The 8,071-nt window shown below is 40.1% G+C and overlaps 1 non-coding gene across 1 annotated transcript; it reads left to right on the top strand.

Moving 5' to 3' along the window:
* Positions 1-6,306: 6,306 nt before the first annotated feature.
* On the top strand, positions 6,307-6,378 carry TRNAR-UCU (transfer RNA arginine (anticodon UCU)). The gene has a single exon. It is a non-coding gene; the product is annotated as a tRNA-Arg (tRNA).
* Positions 6,379-8,071: the final 1,693 nt, after the last annotated feature.

The raw sequence follows: 8,071 nt of genomic DNA, 5'->3' as shown, positions 1-8,071 counted from the left end.
TCTGCTTAACCCAAGAACAAATTGGATCGATTTTTGATAAATCGAATTCAGTTAAGATAGGGGAAATTCAGATAGCAATTTCTGAGCCGTATGAGGTAGGAAACTCTCAAGTACGGTTCTAAGGGAAGGAACTTCCTATTCCGACCGAGGAGAACAGGCCATTCTACAGGGTGATTCGGAAATTGCGGAAGCTTGGTTTGATCAAGCTGCTGAATATTGGAAACAAGCTATAGCGCTTACTCCGGGAAATTATATTGAAGCACAGAACTGGTTGAAGATTACGAAGCGCTTTGAATTTGAATAAGACCATGCTCCTTCTTTTTCATAAAATGGGTGGTTTGGTTGTTGATCCATTAATCAAATAAATTAGGTCGTAAGATCGAATCAAGAATTTCATTATATCCATTTCTTATACCTTCTATTTTATATGATATTTCATAAGAATAAACCATAGGGATAGGGTCTAGAATAGAAGTAATAAAGTGAATAAAAAGAGGGGGCAATCTAAATATTGCTAATATATTAGGACCATCTTATTAATAATTCTAATGAGTTATCTTGGAATTTAGAATCAAATAAAAAACCCTATATTATGCTCAAGGAAAGTAGATATAGATAGGAGCTTATGCCCTCAAAAAAAATACACTAGTTTCTTAAATTAAAAATAAAAAAGATTTTTTTCTTACGTCGAGAAATATTTGTTTTTCAAGATAAACAATGTCCGTTAGGCACCTAATCTTTATGTCATAATAGACCCGAACACTTGCCTCGGATTGACTTCAATATATAATTGCTCCAGTGAATAACTAAAAAAAAAATAGAAGGATGGTAGATAGTAAAGAAAAGAACTAATCACAATATCTATCTTTCAAAATCTATCTTTCAAAATCTATCTTTCAAAATATATATCTTTCAAAGATTCACTAAAAAGACAGTTGGCGGGTCTCTTTGTATGTCTTGTCCGGAAAGAGGAGGACTTAATGATTATTCGTTCGCCGGAACCAGAAGTAAAAATTGTTGTGGATAGGGATCCTGTAAAAACATCTTTTGAGGAATGGGCCAGACCCGGCCATTTCTCAAGAACACTAGCTAAGGGCCCTGATACTACCACTTGGATCTGGAACCTACATGCTGATGCTCACGATTTCGATAGTCATACTGGTGATTTGGAGGAGATTTCTCGAAAAGTCTTTAGTGCTCATTTCGGGCAACTTTCCATTATCTTTCTTTGGTTGAGTGGCATGTACTTTCATGGCGCCCGTTTTTCCAATTATGAAGCATGGCTAAGTGATCCTACTCACATTGGACCCAGTGCTCAGGTAGTTTGGCCTATAGTAGGGCAAGAAATATTGAATGGTGATGTAGGCGGGGGTTTCCGAGGAATCCAAATAACCTCTGGTTTTTTTCAGCTTTGGCGAGCATCTGGAATAACTAGTGAATTACAACTCTATTGTACTGCAATTGGTGCATTGATTTTTGCAGCGTTAATGCTTTTTGCTGGTTGGTTCCATTATCACAAAGCCGCTCCCAAATTGGCCTGGTTCCAAGATGTAGAATCCATGTTGAATCACCACTTAGCGGGATTATTAGGACTTGGGTCTCTTTCTTGGGCGGGGCACCAAATTCATGTATCTTTACCAATTAACCAATTTCTTGACGCTGGGGTGGATCCTAAAGAGATACCACTTCCTCATGAATTTATCTTGAATCGGGACCTTTTGGCTCAACTTTATCCTAGTTTTGCCGAAGGAGCAACCCCTTTTTTCACTTTAAATTGGTCCAAATACGCAGAATTTCTGACTTTTCGCGGAGGACTAGATCCAGTAACCGGTGGTCTCTGGCTGACCGATATTGCGCACCATCATTTAGCTATTGCTATTCTTTTCCTAATCGCAGGTCATATGTATAGGACCAATTGGGGTATTGGCCATGGACTTAAAGATATTTTGGAGGCTCACAAGGGCCCATTTACAGGACAAGGCCATAAGGGTCTTTATGAAATCTTAACAACGTCATGGCATGCTCAATTATCTCTTAACCTAGCTATGCTAGGCTCTACAACCATTGTTGTAGCTCATCATATGTATTCTATGCCTCCCTATCCATACCTAGCTACTGACTATGGTACACAACTTTCCTTGTTCACACACCACATGTGGATTGGCGGATTTCTAATAGTCGGTGCTGCTGCACATGCAGCAATTTTTATGGTAAGAGACTATGATCCAACTACTCGATACAACGATCTATTAGATCGCGTCCTTAGACACCGCGATGCAATCATATCCCACCTTAACTGGGTATGTATATTTCTAGGTTTTCACAGTTTTGGCTTGTACATTCATAATGATACCATGAGTGCTTTAGGCCGTCCACAAGATATGTTTTCGGATACTGCCATACAATTACAACCTATCTTTGCTCAATGGGTACAAAATATCCATGCTACTGCGCCTGGCGTAACAGCTCCTGGTGCAACAACAAGTACTAGCTTAACGTGGGGAGGCGGCGAGTTAGTAGCAGTAGGTGGCAAAGTGGCTTTGTTACCTATTCCATTAGGAACCGCAGATTTTTTAGTCCATCACATTCATGCATTTACCATACATGTGACTGTATTAATACTTTTGAAAGGTGTTTTATTTGCTCGGAGTTCCCGTTTGATACCCGATAAAGCAAATCTAGGTTTTCGCTTTCCTTGCGATGGGCCTGGCCGAGGGGGAACATGTCAAGTATCCGCCTGGGATCATGTTTTCTTAGGTTTATTCTGGATGTACAATGCAATTTCGGTAGTCATTTTCCATTTCAGTTGGAAAATGCAGTCGGATGTTTGGGGTACTATAAGTGATCAAGGGGTGGTAACTCATATTACAGGGGGAAACTTTGCACAGAGTTCCATTACGATTAATGGGTGGCTTCGAGATTTCTTGTGGGCACAGGCATCGCAAGTCATTCAGTCTTATGGTTCTTCATTATCTGCATATGGTCTTTTTTTCTTAGGTGCTCATTTTGTCTGGGCCTTCAGTTTAATGTTTTTATTCAGCGGCCGTGGTTATTGGCAAGAACTCATTGAATCTATCGTTTGGGCTCATAACAAATTAAAAGTTGCTCCTGCTACTCAGCCTAGAGCCTTGAGCATTATACAAGGACGCGCTGTAGGAGTAACCCATTACCTTCTGGGTGGAATTGCCACGACATGGGCATTCTTCTTAGCGAGAATTATTGCAGTAGGATAGTGGCTAGGAGGATTTGAAAGGCATTATGGAATTAAGATTTCCCAGGTTTAGCCAAGGCTTAGCTCAGGACCCCACTACTCGTCGTATTTGGTTTGGTATTGCTACCGCACATGATTTCGAAAGTCATGATGATATTACTGAAGAACGTCTTTATCAGAACATTTTTGCTTCTCACTTTGGGCAATTAGCAATAATCTTTCTATGGACGTCCGGAAATCTGTTTCATGTAGCTTGGCAAGGAAATTTTGAATCATGGATACAGGATCCTTTACACGTAAGACCTATTGCTCATGCGATTTGGGATCCTCATTTTGGTCAACCCGCTGTGGAAGCCTTTACTCGAGGAGGTGCTGCTGGTCCAGTGAATATTGCTTATTCTGGAGTTTATCAGTGGTGGTATACAATAGGATTACGCACCAATGAGGATCTTTATACTGGAGCTCTTTTTCTATTATTTCTTTCTACGCTGTCCTTAATAGCGGGTTGGTTACATCTACAACCCAAATGGAAACCAAGCCTTTCGTGGTTCAAAAACGCGGAATCTCGTCTCAATCATCATTTGTCAGGACTTTTCGGGGTAAGTTCTTTGGCTTGGACAGGACATTTAGTTCATGTTGCTATTCCCGCATCCAGGGGGGAGTACGTTCGATGGAATAATTTCTTAGATGTATTACCCTATCCCCAGGGGTTGGGACCCCTTTTGACGGGTCAATGGAATCTTTATGCCCAAAACCCTGATTCGAGTAATCATTTATTTGGTACCGCTCAAGGAGCGGGAACTGCCATTCTAACTCTTCTTGGGGGATTCCATCCACAAACACAAAGTTTGTGGCTGACCGATATGGCTCACCATCATTTAGCTATTGCATTTATTTTTCTCATTGCCGGTCACATGTATCGAACTAACTTCGGAATTGGGCACAGTATTAAAGATCTTTTAGAAGCGCATACTCCTCCGGGGGGTCGATTAGGGCGTGGGCATAAGGGCCTTTATGACACAATCAACAATTCGATTCATTTTCAGTTAGGTCTTGCTCTAGCTTCTTTAGGGGTTATTACTTCCTTAGTAGCTCAACATATGTACTCTTTACCTCCTTATGCATTCATAGCACAAGACTTTACTACTCAAGCTGCTTTATATACTCATCACCAATATATTGCAGGGTTCATCATGACAGGGGCTTTTGCTCATGGAGCTATTTTTTTCATTAGGGATTACAATCCGGAACAGAATGAGGATAATGTATTGGCAAGAATGTTAGACCATAAAGAAGCTATCATATCTCATTTAAGTTGGGCTAGCCTCTTTCTAGGATTCCATACCTTGGGCCTTTATGTTCATAACGACGTCATGCTTGCTTTTGGTACTCCAGAAAAGCAAATCTTGATCGAACCTATATTTGCCCAATGGATACAATCTGCTCATGGCAAGACGACATATGGGTTCGATATACTCTTATCTTCAACGAATGGCCCCGCTTTCAATGCGGGTCGAAGCCTATGGTTGCCCGGATGGTTGAATGCTGTTAATGAGAATAGTAATTCGCTTTTCTTAACAATAGGACCTGGGGATTTCTTGGTTCATCATGCTATTGCTCTAGGTTTGCATACAACTACATTGATTTTAGTAAAGGGCGCTTTAGATGCACGCGGTTCCAAATTAATGCCAGATAAAAAGGATTTTGGATATAGTTTTCCTTGTGACGGCCCAGGGCGCGGCGGTACTTGTGATATTTCTGCTTGGGACGCATTTTATTTGGCAGTTTTCTGGATGTTAAATACCATTGGGTGGGTTACTTTTTATTGGCATTGGAAACATATCACATTATGGCAGGGCAACGTTTCACAATTTAATGAATCCTCCACTTATTTGATGGGATGGTTAAGAGATTACCTATGGTTAAACTCTTCACAACTTATCAATGGATATAATCCTTTTGGGATGAATAGTTTATCGGTATGGGCGTGGATGTTCTTATTTGGACATCTTGTTTGGGCTACTGGATTTATGTTCTTAATTTCCTGGCGGGGGTATTGGCAGGAATTAATTGAGACTTTAGCATGGGCTCATGAACGCACACCTTTAGCTAATTTAATTCGCTGGAGAGATAAGCCCGTGGCTCTTTCCATTGTGCAAGCAAGATTGGTTGGATTAGCTCACTTTTCCGTGGGTTATATATTCACTTATGCAGCTTTCTTGATTGCCTCAACATCAGGCAAGTTTGGTTAATTTAGTTTGTTTTTTTGTACTGTATCAGCACCTAGTTCATTACTCTTGATAGAGAGGGAGGATCTGCCTTTTTAGATTTCTTTTTCTATTTATTTTTCCATCTAGGATTAGAACCGTATACTTGGTAATAATAGCAACGACACATTATGGCAAAAAAAAGTTTGATTCAGAGGGAGAAGAAGCGGCAGAAATTAGAACAGAAATATCATTTGATTCGTCAATCTTTAAAAAAAAAGATAAGAAGCAAAGTTTCTCCCTTGAGTTTGAGTGAAAAAACGAAAATGCGAGAAAAATTGCAATCCCTACCGCGTAATAGTGCACCTACACGCCTTCATCGACGTTGTTTTTTGACCGGAAGACCTAGAGCTAACTATCGACATTTTGGGCTATCCGGACACGTACTTCGAGAAATGGTTTATGAATGTTTGTTACCGGGTGCAACAAGATCCAGTTGGTAAGGATAAAATACCCTTTCGTATTTGTATGGATTTCTGGAATTGATAATCATAGAGGAGCCCTCTTTACCATTCTGTATAAATGGACTATTCTATTTGTATAGATATTGGTAGAGGGGCGTATCCAACCCTCTTTTATCCACTAGTTACCCCTCTTTAGTTTAAGAGTATAGAGCAGTTTGGTAGCTCATAAGGCTCATAACCTTGGGGTTGCGGGTTCGATTCCCACTACCGCCTCCATACTCCTTCTTTATGATATATGCATGATATAATATATACATCATGCATTTGTATCTGGATTTTTTGATTTCCTAAAAGAGTTTTGGTCTAACAGTTTTTTCTCGGAAGAAGCAAAAAAATAAAAGAAAGAATAAAATATGAAAGAAAAGCGTCCATTGTCTAATGGATAGGACAGAGGTCTTCTAAACCTTTGGTATAGGTTCAAATCCTATTGGACGCAATCTTATTTCTATCTATTCTTTAAATAACTATACTAAACTAAAAACAAAGAAAACTTTTTTGCATGATTCAAATGAAAAAGCTTTCTCAACGATTCCTATTCTACTAACAAGAGTAGACATGCAAAATTTATTTGTTACTGAAGAGAAAACCGTTCCAGCTGTTCCTGAATAGCTTCCTTCAAAAGGATTTCCGCTTGCTCGGTGAATGTCTTGCTAGAAGATATAATTTCTTGGAATTGAGGTTTAGTATCTTTTAGATGTTTACGTAACTCATCCAGAAATTTATTTACCTGTTCAATTTCTAACGAATCAAGATATCCTCTTGTTCCGGTATAAATAGTAGCTATCTGCTCTTCCACTGGGAGAGGATTTGCCTGGGATTGTTTAAGCAATTCCCTTAATCGTCGACCCCTTGCCAATTGATTCTGACTTGTTTTATCGAGAGCAGAGGCGAATTGTGCAAAGGCTTGTAACTCTGCGAATTGCGCTAGTTCCAATTTTGATTTGCCAGCTACTTGTTTCATGGCTTTAATTTGAGCCGCGGATCCTACTCTGGAAACAGAAATACCCACATTAATAGCGGGTCGAATTCCGGCATTGAATAGATCCGCAGATAAGAATATTTGTCCATCTGTAATGGAGATTACATTAGTAGGAATATAGGCGGAAACGTCTCCAGATTGAGTCTCAACTATTGGTAAAGCGGTCATACTTCCTTCGCCTAAAAGAGAATTTAATTTAGCGGCTCTTTCTAAAAGGCGTGAATGCAAATAAAAAACATCCCCTGGATAAGCCTCACGTCCGGGAGGTCTTCTTAATAGAAGGGACATTTGGCGATAAGCTTGTGCCTGTTTGGAGAGATCATCATAAATTATTAAAGTATGCCGTTCGCGGTACATAAAATACTCAGCCAGGGCTGCTCCCGTATAAGGAGCGAGGTATTGTAATGTAGCAGGTGAATCCGCCATTTCAGCTACTACAATAGTGTATTCCATGGCCCCCTCCTCATGGAAAGTAGTTACTACTTGAGCTACGGAGGATGCTCTTTGACCGATAGCTACATAAACACATATTACACCTTGCCCTTTTTGATTGAGAATTGTATCTGTGGCTACTGCTGTTTTGCCAGTCTGTCTGTCCCCAATAATTAACTCTCGCTGACCGCGCCCTATAGGGATCATCGAATCGATAGCAATAAGCCCTGTTTGAAGAGGTTCGTATACGGAACGCCTGGAAATTATACTTGGAGCAGGAGATTCAATTAAGCGAGATTCGGAAGCTATAATTTCGCCTTTCCCATCAATAGGTTTAGCCAGAGCATTTACAACACGACCCAAGTAAGCCTCACTCACGGGTATCTGAGCAATTCTTCCTGTTGCTTTTACAAAACTTCCCTCTTGTATCATCAACCCATCGCCCATTAATACAATCCCAACATTTTTGGATTCCAAATTCAGAGCAATACCCCTAGTACCTTCTGCAAATTCGACTAATTCACCTGACATTATTTCACCAAGACCTATAATACGAGCAATCCCATCCCCCACTTGAACTACGCGACCTATATTCTCAATCCCTACTTTCCTATTATATTGTTCAATACGTTCGCGGAGAATTTTATGAATTTCGTCGACTCGAAGGGTTGCCATTAGTGTTTCTTGACTCTTTTTTCGGAAGCAAGGGGAAAAATAA

This window comes from Triticum urartu, unplaced genomic scaffold (genome assembly GCF_056163025.1).
Source record: "Triticum urartu cultivar PI428250 unplaced genomic scaffold, HENAU_Tu73 scaffold2, whole genome shotgun sequence".
Classification (NCBI taxonomy): domain Eukaryota; kingdom Viridiplantae; phylum Streptophyta; class Magnoliopsida; order Poales; family Poaceae; genus Triticum; species Triticum urartu.
The sequence above is the reverse complement of the archived record's forward strand: the minus strand, read 5'-3'. Positions and strand labels throughout refer to the sequence as shown.